This window comes from Oncorhynchus mykiss, chromosome 6 (assembly GCF_013265735.2).
Source record: "Oncorhynchus mykiss isolate Arlee chromosome 6, USDA_OmykA_1.1, whole genome shotgun sequence".
Classification (NCBI taxonomy): Eukaryota; Metazoa; Chordata; class Actinopteri; order Salmoniformes; family Salmonidae; genus Oncorhynchus; species Oncorhynchus mykiss.
The window spans coordinates 50,911,697-50,933,153 of NC_048570.1; the positions used below are offsets into that span (position 1 = coordinate 50,911,697).

Consider the following 21,457-nt stretch of genomic DNA (forward strand, 5'->3'; position numbering starts at 1 on the left):
CATCACTTGTCTGCACTCTATTCCTCCACCCATGTCTTCACACATCTGCTAACTGCCACGTAGACAGAGGTTGTACTTTTCTATAAAAGCTGAAACCCAACTCCGTTTGTTGGGCTCCTAACTCTGCACCATTGAGTGATTTGTTTACCGCTTCAGATTTAAAAGTCTTATAATAAAGTTGATGTTTTAAGAATCTACAGTCTCTCTTCATTTGGGTTAGAATTTCCACAACAATTCTTGGAGACAAGGATGAGATGTCTAATTCCGCTTGCTGATCGTTCCCAGGGACACCAACGTTAACTGTGCATAGAGGCTAGGTAAGACGTGGCTCAGGGAGCCTACACTCCGATTGAGAGGAGCAGAAGGAAACTGCCTCGGACCCGGCAGGGAGTGAGGCGCCATCCCGAAAATACAGAGTTATGGGTGAGACTGATTTTCTTAAACACAACCTCCAATTGGGGAAAGTTCTGTTAACTTTAAGAAAATCTTGTTCTGGAAACAGGTCATGTGTGTTAGAGATACCAGGACAGTCCTGTTGAAAGCGATTCCATGATAAGATCCTGTGGTACTATAGAGATACCAGGACAGGATCCTGATGAAAGTATTCCAGGACAAGGTCCTGAAGTAATATGCCATGGGTTACGATCGTTAGATGTAAATGCACGAGCTATGTGATTCCAGGACAGGGTCCTGAGGTAGAAATAAGAAATATTCCTGATGGTTAAAACATTTTTTATTGTAGAAAATAAGGAATCAATTAAACAGTTGATTATAATTGGGATTTGACTGTGGTGGAAGAAGAGGAGGACCAATGTGCAGCTTGGTAAGTGTCCATATTGATAATTTATTATCATGAACACAAAAACTAAATAATGAGAACGAACTAAACAAAACAGTCCTGTCTGGTGTCATACACAAAGACAGAAAACAATCACCCACACCACACAGGTGGGAAAAGGCTACCCAAGTATGATTCTCAATCAGAGACAACTAACGACACCTGCCTCTGATTGAGAACCATACCAGGCCAAACACAAAAACACCACATAGAAAAATGAACATAGACAACCCACCCAACTCATGCCATACTAAAACAAAGACAAAACAAAAGAACTAAGGTCAGAACGTGACAACTTGTACAAAAAGTATGACAATTTGTGTAGGATCAACTACCATCTGGGTACAACATGTTAAATTACATAGAGTAATTGAACTTCTTATGGGCAGGTAGGACGGTGGGGTCCCACCTGGCCAACATCCAGTGAAATTGCAGAGTGCGAATTTCAAATTAAAGAAATATAAATATTTAACATTCATGAAAATACAAGTATTATACATCAAAATAAAGAGTTACTTCTTGTTAATCCAGACGCTGTGTCGGATTTCAAAAAGGCTTTACGGCGAAAGCACACCATGCGATTATCTGAGGACAGCGCCCCGCATACAAACACATGAAAAACATTTTTCAACCAGGCAAGTGCCTGGTAACGAGAACGAGAAAGTCAGAAATAGCGATATAATAAATGCCTTACCTTTGAAGATCTTCTTCTGTTGGCACTCCAAAAGGTCCCAGTTACATCACAAATGGTCCTTTTGTTCGATAAAGTCCTTCTTTATATCCATAAAAACTCAGTTTAGCTGGTGTGCTTCATTCGATAATCCACCAATTTCTCTTCTTCAAAATGCATACAAAATGAATCACAATAAACTTATCCAAACAAGTCAAACAATGTTTATAATCAAACCTCAGGTACCCTAATACGTAAATAAACAAAATTTAAGACGGAGAATAGTATGTTCATTACCGGAGATAAATAACAAAGAACGCACGTTCACCCACGCGCTTGGAAACACTACAGCAAAAATGGGAGCCACTTAGAAAAACTACAACTTCTAGCTTATTTTTCCAAAAACCAGCCTGAAACTCTTTCTGTTGACATCTAGTGGAAGCCCCAGGAACTGCAATCTGGGAGGACTTTGCCTCATAATAAGTATGAAAGCCATTGGAAAAAGTGGAAGGCTGTAGTCATTGAATGCTTATAGAGTATCTAATTGGTTAGGACCCAGATTGCAGTTCCTATGGCTTCCACTAGATGTCAACAGTCTTTAGACATTGTTTCAGGCTTGTTTTCTGAAAAATGAAGAAGAATGAGACCTTTCTCTCAGTGGACTGTAGAATCATGCAGTGCTGGTTTTGCACATGACCGAGTGTGCGCCCTTCGTTGTTTATCATTTCTATTGAATATGCAATTGTCCGGTTGAAATACTATCAACAATTGACAACCTGAGGATGAATTATAAACATTGTTTGACATGTTTCGACAAACTTTACTGGTACTATTAGGATGTATTCGTCTGCATGTTTTGACTGAGTTTTTGGGATATAAAGAGTGACTTTATCGAACAAAACTAACATTTATTGTGTAGCTGGGACTCTTGTGACTGCAACCATATGAAGATCTTCAAAGGTAAGTGATTCATTTTATTGCTATTTCTGACTTTTGTAATTCCTTTACTTGGTTGTAAAATGTTGTATGCTTTTGTAAGCAGGGCGCTGTCCTCATGCTTTCGCCATTAAGCCTTTTTGAAATCTGACAAAGCGGCTGGACTAACTTCTCTAGGGTAGGGGGCAGCATTCTGAATTTTGGATGAAAAGCGTGCCCAAATTAAATTGCCTTCTACTCAGGCCCAGAAGATAGGATATGCATATAATATATGCATATATGCATATAATTGTTAAAATAGTGTATGTGAGTATAACAGAACTGATTTGGCAGGCAAAAACCTGAGAAAAATCCATTCAGGAAGCAGGATTTTTTTTGCGACTGTAGTTTTCTATTCAATGCCATTACATTACAATATCCATGGAAGGCAGTTCCTATGCCTTCCACTAGATGTCAACTGTCTTTAGAAATTGTTTCAGGCTTGTATTCTGAAAAATGAGGGAATAAGAGCAGTCTGAATGAGTGGACCCTGCAGTGTCACAGAGCTTTTTCATGCGTGCGACCGAGAGTGCCTTTCTTGTTTACCTTTTATATTGACGACGTTATTGTCCAGTTGAAATATTATCGATTATTTAGGCTTAAAACAACCTGAGATTTGAATATAAACATCGTTTGACATGTTTCTATGTTACATGTTACGGATACAATTAGGATTTTTTGTCTGCCTGTTGTGACTGCGTTTGAACCTTAATCACCCTGATTAACTCCTTAGTTATATCACAGTTGACCTATTTGCTTATGGTTTTGCCTACACCTAGTGACCTGCTTTTTAAATTATATGAACAAAAAATATTCCATTTTATTTGGAACGGCAAACCAGATCAAATTAAAAGGGCCTATTTATATAACGAATATGAATTTGGTGGGCAGAAATGATTAAATATTAAAGCATTAGACTTCTCACTAGGCATCAGTCATACAAAGTTATACTTACTGGTTCCAAACTGGTTCTCTAGTAAATTGGTACGAATGTCTCATCCTATATTCAGGAAGGGCCTTTTCCCCTTTATTCAGATTACACCTGCTCAATTTCGGTTGTTTGAAAAGGAAATAATCTCCAAAATATCTTTATTTTTTTAAACAAGCCTTAGAAAGTTGGTTGCAATTTCAGTTTAATCCACCTGAAAGGACGGAACAAATAGTACAACAAATATTGTGGTTACATTAAAATATACTAATTGATTAAAAAAACTGTATTTATCGAAGACATTTTTTAAAAAGGAATACTTTTAGTGAATGATATCATAAATAGGACAGGTGGAGTTATGTCACACATGCAGCTAACACAGACATATGGAAATGTCTGCTCTACCCAAAATTACAACCAATTAATTGCAGCATTACCACAAAAATGGAAGAGGCAAGTAGAAGGGGAAAAAAGTAAGGAACTTGTATGTCGTCCCTGTATTAAAGAACATAAATGGTTAAACAAAAGTGTGATAAATAAAAAAATATACCATTTTCATTTAAGGACCAAAAAACTGACAGCTGTGCCATATAAATTGCAAAATAGTTGGGAAGAGATTTTCGATGTACCCATTCCATGGCAGAATGGTTTATGAATTGATACGCCGGATTCAAAACTTCAAAATTCTTGCAACTAATAGAATGTTATATATATGGGGGATACAATCTTCCCAGCTCTGCAGATTCTGTTGTGAGGAGGCAGAGTCATTAGATCATTTATTTTGGTATTGTCCATATGTAGCTCATTTTTGGTCACAGGTCCAGGAATGGCTGAAGAATTGCAACATTTGCCTAGAACTAACACTACAGATAGCAATACTGGGTGATTTGAAAAGCCATAGTCAATCAATCAATCAATAATATAATAATTATTTTAGCAAAAATGTTTATTTTTAATTTACAATCTGTAGAAGCTATGAGAATAGGAAGGTTCAATTATTTTGTGAAGCATCACAGCACAGTTGAAAAATATATGGCAAGTAGAAATCCAAAATGGATGATGTTGAGAGACAGATGGGAGGGGTTGAATGGAGCTGAAGGGTGGGACTAATAACAAGATAAACAATGTAAAGCATACGGGATCTGTAAAATGTATATAGGTTCGGAACTTTTGTGAAATAGCATAGTTACAAATAGAAATCAAACTGGATGGACATCAGAAATAGAGGAAGGACTAAGAACAAACAAGAGAGAACTATTGTAAAGTAGACTGTCTGTAGAATGTGTATAAGATGTATGGATTGAAGGTAGAAGCAGAAGTGTTTATTAGTTTACTTCAATTGGGGGATCGGCGGTAGAGTTTGTGGGGAATAATAATAAAGGTATATTCTTTTAAAAAGTATGTATGTCTATATAGGTATGTGTATGTACATATGTGTATATATATGCATGCGTGTTTGGATATATATATTTACCAAAAAAATATGGGGGATTGGAAATGATGCAGACAATTACATTGGAAGCAACATTCTTTCCGCAATCTTAAGCTGATCCACCGTCTAATATAAAAAAAATTAAAAAGGTAAGTGATTCATTGTATCTCTATTTCTGACTTGTGTAACTCTTCTACTTGGCTGGTTACTGTTTGTAATGATTTGTCTGCTGGGTGATGTTCTAAAATAATCGTAAGGTATGCTTTCGCCGTGAAGCCTTTTTGAAATCTAACACCGAAGTTAATCTTTAAACCTATGTAAAATACTTGTATGTTTTCTGAATTTTTATAATGAGTATTTTTGGATTTGAATTTGGTGCTCTGCAATTTCACTGGATGTTGGCCAGATGGGACGCTAGCGTCCCACATACCCTAGTAAGGTTAAGACGACCTGCATTAGCTGGGAAACTACAACCCTACAGACGGTCATTGAACACTGTAAACATGCTGAGAGGCAGCAACTGTCTCAAGAAGATAAGATGAAACAGAGAATGGAAAAGGAGGGCGTGAGACTACAAGCTGCACAGCTGGCCTTCTATCAAGGACAGGGCCAGCAGCGGCAGGCTCAGGGAGGACCTCAAAATGGTGGACAGAGAGGAAAGGAAGGGGTAGAGGAAGAGGAGGCAGAGGAGACTGCTGAAGGATGGGCTGGACAACGGACATCACAAGGTAATAGCTTGACCTGCTATATCTGTGGACAGGAGGGGCATTTCGCCAGAACATGTCGAAGCAAACCTACCGAACATGGGGCAGTGGGGGGGGGGGGGGGGGGGGGACGTGACGACGACCGCCGAAAACGACCACATATTGACGGACATGAGGTAGAGAGTTGACCCCCTTGGACAGCATTTAAGGATTTTTTTCAAGCCCTCGTGAGGAGCCAATGGTTCTTCTCCTCATCAATGGTGAGTCTGTTGAATTTCTAGTTGATACTGGGGCTGCAATGTCTGTCATAAATTCTAAAACCATGTCTGACTCTCCTATGTCAAATGAATCAGTCAGCACCGTGGGGGCCTCAGGAACAATGAATGAATTGCTCACAATGATCCTGCTGGTTAAAATAAGTGTTTCACACACCAATTTATCGCCTCCAAATGGTGCCCTGTCAATTTCATGGGAAGAGAACTTCTCTGCAAATTGGGACTTAACCTCTCTGGGATCGTTCGGGACGTGAGCGTCCCACCTCGCCAACAGCCAGTGAAATTGCAGGGCGCCAAATTCAAACAACAGAAATCTCATAATTAAAATTCCTCAAACATACAAGTATTATACACCATTATAAAAGATAAACTTCTTGTTAATTCAGCCACAGTGTCCGATTTCAAAAAGGCTTTACGTCGAAAGCACACCATGCGTTTATATTAGGTCAGCGCCTAGCCACAGAAAACCATACAGCCACACCTCCTTTTTGTTTGTGCGTTTATCCAGTAATCCAAATGCACAAAACGCGGGCACAAAGTCCAGACGAAAAGTAAAAAAAGTTCCATTAAGGTTCGTAGAAACATGTCAAACGATGTATAGAATCAATCTTTAGGATATTTTTTATCATATATCTTCAAAAATATTCCAACCGGACAATTCCGTTGGGAAAGGGAACGACCGTTGCGCTCACGGCCACGCGCAAGACTAAACTAAAGGCTTTCAGCCTGACCACTTTTTGATACAGCTCTTATTCGATCCCCTTTCACAATACAAGCCTGAAACAACTTCTAAAGACTGTTGACATCTATTGGAAGCCTTAGGAAGTGCAATCTGACCCCATAGACGCAGGATATTGGATAGGCAATCACTTTAAAAAAACTACAAACCTCAGATTTCCCACTTCCTGGTTGGATTTTTCTCAGGTTTATGCCTGCCATATGAATTCTGTTATACTCACAGACATTATTTTAACAGTTTGGAAACTATAGTATTTCTATGCATACCTATGCATATCCTAGCTTCTGGGCTTGAGTAACAGGCAATTTACTCTGGGCACGCTTTTCATCCAAACTTCCCAATGCTGCCCCCTATCCCAATGAAGTTAACTTCTCTAAGATAGGGGGCAGCATTTGGAATTTTGGATGAAAAGCATGCCCAAATTCAACTGCCTGCTACTCATCCCCAGAAGATAATTAGTAGATTTGGATAGAAAACACTCTGAAACTGTTTGAATCATGTCTGTGAGTATAACAGAACTTATGTAGCAGGCGAAACCCCGAGGACAAACCATTCAGATTTTTGGTGTTTCATTGGGAATCCAGATTTCTAAGGGACTTGCTTTCAGTTCCTACCGCTTCCACTGGATGTCACCAGTCTTTAGAAATTGGTTGAGGTTTTTCCTTTGTGTAATGAAGAAGTATCCCTGTTCAAAACGAGGTACTATTTGATAGAGGCGCGTGACCAGAAAGCTGGCGTCAGTTTGTTTTCTTCCTGTATTGAACACAGATCATCCCGTCTTCAATTTGATCGATTATTTACTTTAAAAAGTACAACTAAAGTTGTATTACAAAAGTAGTTTGAAATGTTTTGGCAAGGTTTACAGGTAACTTTTGAGATATTTTGTAGTCACGTTGCGCAAGTTGGAACCAGTGTTTTTCTGGATCAAACATGCCAAATAAATGGACATTTTGGATATATATGGACGGAATTAATCAAACAAAAGGACCATTGGTGATGTTTATGGGACATATTGGAGTGCCAACAGAAGAAGTTTGTCAAAGGTAAGGCATGATTTATATTTTTATTTCTGCGTTTTGTGTCGCGCCTGCAGGGTTGAAATGTGTTTTCTTTCTTTTGTTTACGGAGGTGCTATCCTCAGATAATAGCATTGTTTGCTTTCACCGAAAAGCCTTTTTGAAATCTGTCATGTTGGCTGGATTCACAACACGTGTAGCTTTAATTTGGTATCTTACATGTGTGATTTCATGAGCGTTTGATTTTTATAGGAATGTATTTGATTTTGGCGCTCTGGATTTTCTCTGGCTTTTGGCCAAGTGGGACGCTACTGTCCCACATATCCCAGAGAGTTAACATCCTTTGCAAAGACAAGGGCCTCAGTGTTGTACTGCCCCCGGAGAAATGTAATATCGTGATGCTGTCCGACACGGTCTCAACATGGGATTGGTACTATGCATGGGACATGCAGGATATTGATAGATCACACTGTGATCCTATCGACAATATTTTCTCAACTACTCGCAGTTGTTGGAAACAGAAAGGCATTTTTATGCCACAGACTGACTCATAAGGCAGCGTAAGGCAGTGTACAATTGGCCCAGCATCGTCCGGGTTAAGGGGGGGGTTTGTCCGCCCAAACGTTGTTGTCCAATCGCGCTCTAGCCGACTCCTGTGGCGGGCAGGGCGCTTGCACTCTGACACGGTCACCAGGTGTACGGTGTTTCCTCCAACACATTGGTGCGGCTGGCTTCTGGGTTAAGCGAGCATTGTGTCAAATAAGCAGTGCCAAACCTGCCAAACCAGGTAGAGTGGAAAGACGAGACAGAAGAGGCCTTTCAATTGCTAAAAGATGGCCTGTGTTCTGATCCCGTTCTACAGGCTCCGGACTTCTCACAAGAGTTCATTGTGCAGGTCGACGCATCGGATACGGGGCTCGGGGCCGTACTAGCTCAGGGTAAAGGCGAAGCAGAGAAGCCGATTCTCTTCATAAGTAGGAAGCTCAGCGATCGGGAACAGAGGTATGCTACCGTAGAGAAAGAGGCCTTAGCCATCAAGTGGGCCCACAATTATCTCCGGTACTACCTACTGGGTCGGAGGTTGGCATTAGTTACTGACCATGCGCCCCTCACGTGGATGGCTGGTAAGAGAAACAATAACAACAGAATAGCCAGACGGTTTTTGTCTTTACAACCGTTCTCTTTCCATGTCATCCACAGGGCCGGATCGAGGAACGGGAATGCAGACGCGCTGTCCCGACAGGACCAAGATGGTGCGTCTGGAGCCAGACCCTCCGGTGAGGTCCTGGGGGGGAAAGTATGTGGAAGGCCCACCAGAGGGCAGGCTGGGCTCACGGATAGTAGCCCAACAAGGCATGGGAGACAAGGTAACCAGAGGCAATTGAGCACAGCTGACGGTACTAATGACATATTCTCCTTCCCCTATAAAAGAGAGAGAATGGAACCAGTAGAGAGAGGAGGGGAACACTATCTCTGGAAGATGGCCACCGAGACAGAGGAGCTATCCAGGAAGAACCACTAAGACGGTGACAATCCTGTGACTTTTGTTGTAGTTTAAAGATAATCCTATCGCGTTCCTGTTTCATCTGGAGAAGATGTATGTTTTTCCTTGGAAGGTTTTCATTGATTATGTTGGAGTGTTTGTGTTGACCAAATGCCCTCAATAGAGAACTGTGTTCAATCAAGAAAACCCACTCCTGACTCGTTTATTCCACCTTCCCGCTTTAGAGTGACGCCCAATTACTTGGTCCGCCCACATTAGTAACAGACCAAATGGTAAGTTACTGTCCTGCACTTAACAATGTTCAGAAATCTATTTTTACCCAGGGTAAAAGCTGCTTTAGCTGGACCACTCCACAAACTTCAGCCAGGCGATTGGGTGGTCATCAAGGACCACCGCAGAAAGACTAGGCACCAACAGCGCTGGACTGGTCCATTCCAGGTGCTCCAGACAACACAGACAGTGGTGAAGGATGCAGAGGTCTACTTAGGTTCACGTCAGCCACTGCAGGGAGGTTCCCCACAACCCAGGTGACGAATTGTCGTTGGCGACTCTAGTGGCCACGGGAAGACCAGGACTGGACTCTAAGCATAATTTCGTACACTAGAGTTGAGGAACAATAGGAAAGTAATTCAGTTTTGAAAGTTGATAAACTTAACCTCACTTTTGAAAAAATGGCCCTTGAATGTTTTGGTAAACCTACTGGAGAGCTCTTATTTGTCTACACCCATTCAGCATTGTTCACACCCTCTTAAGCCTTAACCCCGCTCAACATTTTAAGGATTAACATGTGAGGCCATGTACTAAACAACCAAAGATTTCAAGAATAGAGGCTGGTTTATACTACTGGTGTATTTGTACATTGTTATGGGGATTAACATGGTTAAGGTAATGGTAAGATAATGACTAAATGATTAATACGTTCCAATTCATGTTAAGGCCATAACTAACAGTATTCCACCCTGTCACTGTATAATGGAGTAAAATGTGTTTGAATCATAAGACTAGAATTCATGATTGTATGTGCATAAAAAAGAGGAACTGTTACCAGACAAGAGACTGTGGCAGACAACTTGTGACAATTGTGACAACTGTGAAACTGATAACAGGGAAGGAGGTCTCCCCACCCAGGAAGGGGAGAAACCGTTGGGCTTGCAGTAGATTGTGTAACATGTTGCAGGATATGATAAGCAAGGTATGTGTTGGAGAAACCTTGTAAACAGCATTGACAGTGTTAGAGGGGCATTTATATTACCAAATGTGAGGTATAAAAGGCTATGTGCATTGTATGATTTTTAACGCTCTCGTGAATAAACCTTCTGACTATTATAAGCTGGGACTCTGTCTGTTTCATTCAACTAGAATCTTACAAATTCTGGGTTGCAGACTGAGCAGTTTAATTGAAGTTCAGTTGATGAACATTGAGAACATAATTCTCGTGACATAAATTCAATCTGGAGTGCTAGAGTGCGACCTGGGCGTTCATAAACTTAGAGCTTGTCAAATTGCCCTTTTGTAATTTCAGAGCATTTCGCTCTCGGAGCGTTCAGAGCGCACCCTGGACTTTTTTACTCGGCCTAGCAGAGCTGGTTAGTATGTTATGACTAGCAGAGCTGGTTTTTATGTTATGACTAACTGTGCTGCTGGCAACAATTTAATTACACTTTTTTTGCCAACATTTACTTAGACTGGCCATATTCAACGGGTATTGAGCGTTCGCAAATGTGTCAGTTATTCTGCGCTCTGGCACACTCAGATGAGAGTGCTCTGAAATCGGAGTAGATAGTGAGAGTGAATTTACCAGCTACTTTCTGACAAAATTAGATGTTAGATTTAGATATAAAATTAGATTATGTGTAATATCTGAAAATGTAGCTAGCTCTACTGTCTTACCTTATCATGGATAGACACTTCTCCCTCTGTCACGGAGGCCATGGTTGCCCTTAGTTTGAAGATGTAATCCAAAGACTGTTCTTTTTGTCTCCCTCGGCATATTTGCAATCAAAGGCCAGAATTTTCTCAATCTCCTTAGCTATCATATTCAAATTCCACCGGGCCTTTCACTGATTTCAAACCTCGGTCCTCCAGAAAGGGGAGATCAACACTTTGATATCAATTAAAAAAAAGCTGCATTAGATAGGATTACCTACAAATACTGACCAGCTCATGTTATAGACAGAAGCGTGCTACATGGCAGACCAATCTGAACTCATATCTCGGCATGTCCAGCCCATCCATTATCTCAGGCTAGTAATTTAAGGAGTAATTTTATTTGTATTTACAGATGGCATACAAGTTTGTTATTAAGGCACATGAAAGTTCACATGTTCCAGAAGGCATTTCAGCCCTAAAATGCATTTGGATTAAAACAGTTTTTAAAGTTCATATGCCTCTCCTGTGAAGTAGTAATGCGCAAAATATGCCTAGAATCCTGAAACGAGTCACATTTATCAATAACTCTGCCATCTCTTAACTAACCTCTTTCCCCTAACTACACTGAATAAAAATATAAATGCAACAAACATGCAACAATTTAAGATTTTACTGAGTTAAAGTTCATATAAGGAAATCAATAAATTGAAATTAATTTTATTAAAAAGGGTAGGGGTGTGGATCAGAAAACCAGTCAGTATCTATTGGCAGCACCATGCAGCACATTTCCTTCGCATAGAGTTGATCAGGCTGTTGAGTGTGTCCTGTGGAAGGTTGTCCCACTCCTTTTCAATGGCTGTGCTAAATTGCTGGATATTGGCAAGAACTGAAACATGCAGTCATACACATTGATGCAGAGCATCCCAAACATGCTAATGGGTGACATGTCTGATGAGTATGAAGGCCATGGAATAACTGGGACATTTTCAGCTTCCAGGAATTGGGTACAGATCGCTGCAACATGGGGACGGTCATTGTCATGCTGAAATGTGAGGTGATGGCGGCAGTTGAATGGCACGACATTGGGCCTCAGAATCTCGTCACGGTATCTCTGTACATTAAAATTGAAATCAATAAAATGCAATTGTGTTCATTGTCCATCTTATGCCTGCCCACAACATATCCCCACAGCCACCATGGCGCACTCTATTCACATTGTTGATATTAGCGCACTGCATACACACTGTCTGCCATCTACCCGGTACAGTTAAAACCAGGCCTCATCTGTGAAGAGCACACTTCTTCAGCGTGCCAGTGGAGATCAAAGGTGATCATTTTCCCACTGAAGTTGGTTACGACACCGAACTGCAGTCAGGTACAGACCTTGGTGAGGACGACGAGCATGCGAATGAGCATCCCTAAGATGGATTCAGACAGTTTGTGCAGAAATTATTCAATTGAGCAAACCCATAGTTTCATCAGCTGTCTGTGTGGCTGGTCTCAGATGATCCCGTAGGTGAAGAAGCCAGATGTGAATGTCCTGGGCTGGCATAGTTACATGTGGTCTGTGGTTGTGAGGCTGGCAGAGACAGCAAGTGCGGTTCGTTGCTCCAGAGCCTTTCCGTTCACCATAACACTCCTGGGCCAGACTACATTCAATCATATGACCCACTGAAGAGATGAGTCTTCAGTAAAGACTTAACGGTTGAGACCGAGTCTGCGTCTCTCACATGGGTAGGCAGACCATTCCATAAAAATGGAGCTTTACAAAAGAAAGCCCTGGTCCTGCCCCCAGCTGTTTGCTTAGAAATTCTAGGGACAATTAGGAGGCCTGCGTCTTGTGACTGCGTCTTGTGACGTGTAGGTATGTAGGGCAGGACCAAATCGGAAAGATAGGTAGGAGCAAGCCCATGAAATGCTTTGTAGGTTAGCAGTAAAACGTTGAAATCAGCCCTTGCCTTAACAGGAAGCCAGTGTAGGGAGGCTAGCACCAAGAGACGACTGTACAACCATCAAGATTAATTGTCAGATTCAACAGAAGATGTCTTTGTTTCTTGGGACCTAGAACAAGCATCTCTGTTTTGTCCGAGTTTAAAAGTAGAAACACAGGCTTCTAGCGAGGGCAATTTTGGGGCTTCACCATGTTTCAATTAAATGTACAGCTGTGTGTCATCCGCATAGCAGTGAAAGTTAACATTATGTTTTCTAATAAGATCCCCAAGAGGTAAAATATATAGTGAAAACAATAGTGGTCCTAAAACGGAACCTTGAGGAACATCGACATTTACAGTTGATTTGTCAGAGGACAAACCATTCACAGAAACAAACTGAAATCTTTCCGACAGTTAAGATCTAAACCAGGCCAGAACTTGTCCGTGTAGACCAATTTGGGTTTCCAATCTCTCCAAAAGAATGTGGTGATCGATGGTATCAAAAGCAGCTCTAAGGTCTAGGAGCACGAGGACAGATGCAGAGCCTCATTCTGACATCATTTAAAGGTCATTTACCACCTTCACAAGTGCAGTCTCAGTGATATGATGGGGTCTAAAACCAGACTGAAGCACTTCTTATACATTGTTTGTCTTCAGGAAGGCAGTGAGTTGCTGCACAACAGCTTTTTCTAAATGTTTTGAGAGGAATGGAAGATTCGATATAGGCCGATAGTTTTTTATACTTTCTGGGTCAAGGTTTGGCTTTTTCAAGACAAGCTTTATTACTGCCACTTTTAGTGAGTTTGGTACACATCCGGTGGATAGAGAGCCGTTTATTATGTTCAACATAGGCGGGCCAAGCACAGGAAGCAGCTCTTTCAGTAGTTTAGTTGGAATAGGGTCCAGTATGCAGCTTGAAGGTTTAGAGGCCATGATTTTTTTCATCATTGTGTCAAGAGATATAGTACTAAAACACTTGAGTGTCTCTCTTGATCCTAGGTCCTGGCAGAGTTGTGCAGACTCAGGACAACTGAGGTTTGGAGGAATACACAGTTTGACAGTTTGTGCAGAAATGATTCAATTGAGCAAACCCATAGTTTCATCAGCTGTCTGTGTGGCTGGTCTCAGATGATCCCTGAGGTGAAGAAGCCAGATAGTTGGAATAGGGTCCAGTATGCAGCTTGAAGGTTTAGAGGCCATGATTTTTTTCATCATTGTGTCAAGATATATAGTACTAAAACACGTGAGCGTCTCTCTTGATCCTAGGTCCTGGCAGAGTTGTGCAGACACAGGACAACTGAGGTTTGGAGGAATACACAGATTTAAAGAGGAGTCCATAATTTGCTTTCTAATGATCATGATCTTTTCCTCAAAGAAGTTCATGAATTTATTACTGCTGAAGTGAAAGACATCTTCTCTTGGGGAATGTTGCTTTTTAGTTAGCTTTGCAACGGTATCAACATGTTTTTTCTGGATTGTTCTTACTTTCCTCAATTAAGTTGGAAAAATAGGATGATCGAGCAGCAGTGAGGGCTCTTCGATACTGCACGGTACTGTCTTTCCAAGCTAGTCGGAAGACTTCCAGTTTGGTGTGGCGCCATTTCCGTTCCAATTTTCTGGAAGCTTGCTTCAGAGCTCGGGTATTTTCTGTATACCAGGCAGCTAGTTTCTTCTGACAAATGTTTTTAATTTCAAGGGGTGCAACTGCATCTAGGATATTACGCAAGTTTAAATTGAGTTCCTCAGTTAGGTGGTTAACTGATTTTTGTCCTCTGACATCCTTGGGTAGAGGCAGAGGGAGTCTGGAAAGGCATCAAGGAATCTTTGGGTTGTCTGAGAATTTATAGCATGACTTTTGATGCTCCTTGGTTGGGGTCTGAGCAGATTATTTGTTGTGATTGCAAACGTAATAAAATGGTGGTCCGATAGTCCAGGATTATGAGGAAAAACATTAAGATCCACAACATTTATTCCACGGGACAAAACTAGGTCCAGAGTATGACTGTGACAGTGAGTAGGTCCAGAGACATGTCGTACAAAACCCACTGAGTCGATGATGGCTCCGAAAGCCTTTTGGAGTGGGTCTGTGAACTTTTCCATGTGAATATTAAAATCACCAAAAATGAGAATATAATCTGCTATGACTACAAGGTCCGATAGGAATTCAGGGAACTCGGTGAGGAACGCTGTATATGGCCCAGGAGGCCTGTAAACAGTAGCTATAAAAAGTGATTGAATAGGCTGCATAGATTTCATGACTAGAAGCTCAAAAGACGAAAACGTCATTTTTTTTTGTAAATTGAAATTTGCTAGCGTAAATGTTAGCAACACCTCCACCTTTGCGGGATGCACGGGGGATATGGTCACTAGTGTAACCAGGAGGTGAGGCCTCATTTAACACAGTAAATTCATCAGGCTTAAGCCATGTTTCAGTCAGACCAATCACATCAAGATTGTGATCAGTGATTAGTTCATTGACTATAACTGCCTTTAAAGTGAGGGATCTAACATTAAGTAGCCCTATTTTGAGATGTGAGGTATCACAATCTCTTTCAATAATGGCAGGAATGGAGGAGGTCTTTATCCTAGTGAGATTGCTAAGGCGAACATCGCCATGTTTAGTTTTGCCAAACCTAGGTCGAGGCACAGACACGGTCTCAATGGGGATAGCTGAGCTCACTACACTGACTGTGCTACTGGCAGACTCCATTAAGCTGGCAGGCTGGCAAACAGTCTGCTGCCTGGCCTGCACCCTATTTCATTGTGGAGCTAGAGGAGTTAGAGCCCTGTCTATGTTGGTAGATAAGGTGAGAGCACCCCTCCAGCTAGAATGGAGTCCGTCACTCCAGGCCAGGCTTGGTCCTGTTTGTGGGTGAGTCCCAGAAAGAGGGCCAATTATCTATAAATTCTATCTTTTGGGAGGGGTAGAAAATAGTTTTCAACCAGCGATTGAGTTGTGAGACTGCTGTAGAGCTCATCACTCCCCCTAACTGGGAGGTGGCCAGAGACAATTACTCAATGCCGACACATATTTCTAGCTGATTTACACGCTGAAGCTATGTTGCTCTTGGTGACCTCTGACTGTTTCATCCTAACATCGTTGGTGCCGAGGTGGATAACAATATCTCTGTACTCTCTACACTCACCAGATTTAGCTTTAGCCAGCACCATCTTCAGATTAACCTTAACGTCGGTAGCCCTGCCCCCTGGTAAACAGTGTAAGATCTCTGGATGATTCGTTTTAAGTCTAATACTGCGGCTAATGGAGTCACCAATGACTAGGGTTCTAAATTTGTCAGAGCTTATGGTGGGAAGCTTCGGCGTCTCAGACCCCGTAACGGGAGAAGTAGGGACCAGAGAAGGCTCGGCCTCAGACTCCGACTCGCTGCTTAATTGGGAAAACCAGTTGAAAGTTTCTGTCGGCTGAATGAGCGACACCGGTTGAGCATTCCTACAGCATTTCCCTCCAGAACCATGAGAAAGTTGTCCGGCTGCGGGGACCGTGCGAGTGGATTTGTACTAACGTTACTATCTGTACTTACTGGTGGCACAGACGCTGTTTCATCCTTTCCTGCACTGAAATTACCCTTGCCTAACGATTGCGTCTGAATCTGGGCTTGCAGCACAGCTATCCTCGCCGTAAGGAGATCGTTCTCCTGTATATTATGATTACATCGACTGCAATTAGAAGGCATCATGTTAATGTTACTATTTAGCTTCGGCTGGTGGAGGTCCTGACGAACCATGTCCAGATAAAGCGTCCGGAGTGAAAAAGTTGAATGAAAAAGAAAAAAGTTGAGTGAGGGAAAACTAAAAATTTAAACGGTAATTAAAAATGTAAAACCGTAAAGTTGTCAGGCAGCAAAGTAAGGTTGGCAACAAAACGCACAGCGACACGTAAACAAGTCTGGGAGTAGTTTGACACAAACCGATGGTGCCATCCTGTCATCCCAAGGAACCGTTGAAGGGCATTGAGGGTGGTTGGCACAGGAAGTCTTGGTCTTTTCAGGATCTACATGGATGCCGTCAGAGGTCACCATAGGAGCTTCAGGGAGGTTTGGCAGAAGTTACTCTTCTTCATGTTCAATGTCAGACCAGCTTCTCTAAGCTTGTCCAACACTGCCTGAAGATCTTGAAAGTGTTTTTCTCTGGTCTGGGCATAGATAATAACAGTATATATTCCAGGTAGGCGAAACAGATCTTCCCTTTGAGCTCACCTAACGTAGTCTCCATGACTATTTGGAAGGTGGCAAGCGCATTCTTTAATCCAAAAAGCAGGAATGTTTTATGCTTCAGGAGTTCGGTGCTTATCAGGCGTTAACTGTACCGGAGCAATGGCAGAGAAGACTGCCACACTTGGACCCCAATCTTGTAACTGTATAGCTTCTGCTTGGAAGAAATGCTTCTCGCTCTGATTGTGTGGAAATCATCAGTAGTGCGATGTCCATCTGGACACCACTGAACCACATGAAGTCAATTCCCAACACGACAGGAAAAGCAATAACAGAAGGAATCATATAGGAGTGGTTACACAGGCGGATTCCCACCTCACTCCATCCGAGTGGTCTTTTAGCCTCACCGTCAGCCAGATATAATGGACCTATTGTCCATGGCTTCCTGTTCTATTGTGGACCTTTCACAGCTTCTCATTGAGCAGCGTGTAGGATGATCCAGTGTCCAGGATGGCACTTCCTGTCCAAGGGCCTATGGACAAGGGTAACACCAGCTGGTGCGGTATTGGCTGAAAGGAAGGGGATGCCGATGGGTGGGTGTAGGCAGTGACTCTTGGGGATTCAGCTCTGGTCAGAGCACCCGGAGTAGAATGGCCGTTCTTGTGATGGGAGTTAGGTGTGTTAGCCTGTTGTGACTTGCTGTACAGATTGTGGTTTCTGGATGAGTTTACTTGATGCTGATTTGGACATGTAGCTGGAGAATGTCCCGCTTTGCTACATCTCCAACAGAACACCGGAGGGATCGATGGCATGGCTTGGGTATTTGTTTGGGTGTCTGTTTCTTTCTCTGTTCATATTGCTGATGACATTCACTATCATTCTCGAACAGCTGTCCCAGTCTAACCAGTCCATCTACATTGGTGACCGAGTTGATAGGCTAGCAGAGGGTTGTTTTTTTCCCTTCAAGATCAACTTAATAACCTCTTCCTCCTCAATGCCAGGTTTCCACTCCTGCACAAGGAGTAGTAACTGTATGCAGTCACGGATACTCTCACTCTCTTCTTGAACTCGATTCCTGACTCTGTCAGCCAGCTCATCTGTGTAGTCCTCAGACAGAAAGGTAGAAGACGCAGGCCTCTATAACTCTGCCTCTTCCTTTTTCTAGTGTCAGGGATTTGGGCCTAGTCCAAGATGAGCAGTATTTCCTTCACCGCCGACTAATTGAAGTAGAAATCCTCATCGAAGGTTAGTGATCACTTTTCTGACGTCAAGAAGTTATGTTCGGTCATAGGAAACAACGTAAGAAACATTATCTAAAGAAAAGTTACAATAAGTGGGAAAAAACACAATAGCACAATCGGTCAGGAGCCCCTGATGAAAAATCTGAAAATAAATTTGAAAATTACATAATTCATATGTATTTTGTCATTTCTCATTACTGTAAAACATTACCATTGTTAAATATTATTTGTCATAATCACTTGTGTGATAAATGTGTTTTACATCTGGAGGAAACCTGGCACCATCCCTACGGTGAAGCATGGTGGTGGCAGCATCATGCTGTGGGGATGTTTTTCAGCAGCAGGGACTTCTAGACCAGGGAAAGATGAACAGCGCAAAGTACAGAAAGATCTTGGATGAAAACCTGCTCCAGCGCGCTCAGGACCTCGGAAGGTGAACCTTCGCCCCAGTCTAACAGGACAACGACCCTAAGCACACAGCCAAGACAATGCAGGAGTGGCTTCGGGACAAGTCTCTGAATGTCCTTGAATGGCTCAGCCAGAGCCAGGACTTGAACCCGATCAAACCTGATGACGAGACCTGAAAATAGCTGTGCAGCGACACTCCCCATCCAATCTGACAGAGTTTGAGAGGATCTGCAGAGAATGGGAGACATTCCCCAAATACAGGTGTGCCAAGCTTGAAGCATCCTACCCAAGAAGACTTGAGGCTTTAATCGCTGCCAAAGGTGCTACAACAAAGTACTGAGTCAAGTGTCTGAATACTTACGTAAAAGGTGTTTTTTTTGTTTTTATAAATTACCATTTTCTAAAAACCTGTTTTTACTTTGCATTATGGGGCAGTGTGTGTAGATTGAGGATTTAAAAAAATATATATTTTAGAATAAGGCTGTAACGTAACAAAATGTGGAAAAAGTCAAGGGGTCTAAATACTTTCCGAATGCGATATACATACATACGTCCTCCATGGAGACCATAAGCATGTAGCCCTCGTCCTCAGTTGCTCAGACTAGCTATGTTTGAAGTGTGACAAAAAAAGTGTTTAGCTCATCGGGTAGGGCAGCTTTATTTTTGTAATCCCAGATTGTTAGAAGCCCTCGTGTTCGACCCGCTCCTCCACTTTGTCCCTATACTTGTGTCTACCATATTGATCAATCTGCATAGGTCGTATTTGCACTGTTGAAGCATAAAATTGTCCCAATTGGCAAATACATGTAAGTAAAAACAGAACAAATTTAAATGATATTTCATGAATTTGGTGCTTTAATGTTCCCTATGTCATATCAAGTCAGGCATGGCATGAATTACACAAGAAAAAATATTTAACAGTTGCAACTAAAGAATTCTAAGTAAACATTTTCTGATACAGAAAATACAGGATCAAGGAATGACATTTTCTCTCTCTCAGGGACACCAAATACTTCACTGGCCTTTCTATGAGGAAACAGGGTGGTTTATATGCATTCACAACAGGGAATATTAGTAACACAATAACACAACATAAAATAATTAAGAGAAACAAATCATCTTTGCACAGGGTTTCTGGGTCAAAAGGAAATAAATAAAACCAAATATATATATATGCATACCAGTCAAAAGTTGACACAGCTACTCATTAACATTTTAACTATTTTCTGCATTGCAGAACAATAGCTTAGACAAACTATGAAATAACACACGGAATCATGTAGTTAGCAAAAAAAAAAAGTGTATTTTATATTTGAGATTCTTCAAAGTAGCAACCCTTTGCCTTGATGACAGCTTTGCAGACTCTTGGCATTCTCTTAACCAGCTTCATGAGGTAGTCACCTGGAATGCATTTCAATGAACAGGTGTGCCTTGTTAAAAAGTAAATTTGTGGAATTTCTTTCCATCTTAACGCATTTGAGTCAATCAGTTGAGTTGTGACAAGGTAGGGGTCGTATACAGAAGATAGCCCAATTTGGTAAAATACCCAAGTCCATATTATGGCAAGAATAGCTCAAATAAAGAGAAACGATAGTCCATCATTATTTTAAGACATGGTCAGTCAATGCGGAAAAAAATTATTCAAGTGCAGTCGCAAAAACCATCAAGCGCTATGATGAAACGGTCTCCCATGAGGACCACCACAGGAAAGGACCCACAGTTACCTCTGCTGCAGAGGGTAAATTCATTAGTCAGATTGCAGCCCAAATTAATGCTTGAAAGAGTTCAAGTAACAGACATCTCAACATCAACTGTTCAGAGGAAACTGTGTGAATCAGGCCTTCATGGTCAAATTGCTGCAAAGAAACCACTACCAAAGGACATCAATAAGAAGACAAGACTTGCTTGGGCCAAGAAATACAAGCAATTACATTAGACAGGTGGAAATCTGTTCTTTGGTCTGATGAGTCCGAGATTTTTTGTTCTAACCGCCATGTCTTTGTTTGACGGAGAGTAGGTGAACGGATCTATGTATGTGTGGTTCCCATCATGAAGCATGGGAGAGGTGTGATGGTGCTTTGCTGGTGACACTGTCAGTGATTTATTTAGAATGGAAGGCACACTTAACCAGCATGGCAACCACAGCATTCTGCAGCGATACGCCAGCCCATCTGGTTTGCGCTAAGTGGGAATATCATTTGTTTTTCAACAGGTCAACGACCCAACACACCGCGTGGCTGTGTAAGGGTTATGTGATCATGAAGGAAAGGGAGATACCTAGTCAGTTGTCCAACTGAATGTATTCAACTGAAATGTGTCTTCAACATTTAACCCAACCCCTCTGAATCAGAGAGGAGCAGCTCAGGGGCAGAACAACAGATTTGTAACTTGTTGTTGGATCGAATCCCTGAACTGACCTTCCGGTTACGGGTCCAACACACTAACCAATCTGCCGCCCCTAAAAAGGAGGGTGATGGAGCGCTGCATTAGATGACCTGGTCTCCACAATCACCCGACCTCAATCCAATTGAGATGGTTTGGGATGAGTTGGACCGCAGAATGAAGGGAAAGCAGCCAAGTGCTCAGCATATGTGGGAACTCCTTCAAGAATGTTGGAAAAGCATTCCAAGTGAAGCTGGCTGAGAGAATGTCTAGAGTGTGCAAAGCTGTCATCAAGGCAAAGGGTAGCTTCTTTGAAGAATCTAACCTTTTTGGTTATTACATGATTCCATGTGTTATTTCATAATTTTGATGT

The 21,457-nt window shown here is 41.8% G+C and overlaps 1 long non-coding RNA gene across 1 annotated transcript; it reads left to right on the top strand.

The window, feature by feature from the left end:
* Window positions 1-10,410, top strand: LOC110526128. Its single transcript, XR_005052159.1, has 3 exons — window positions 1-423; window positions 8,778-8,944; window positions 9,405-10,410. It is a non-coding gene; the product is annotated as an uncharacterized LOC110526128 (long non-coding RNA).
* Window positions 10,411-21,457: the final 11,047 nt, after the last annotated feature.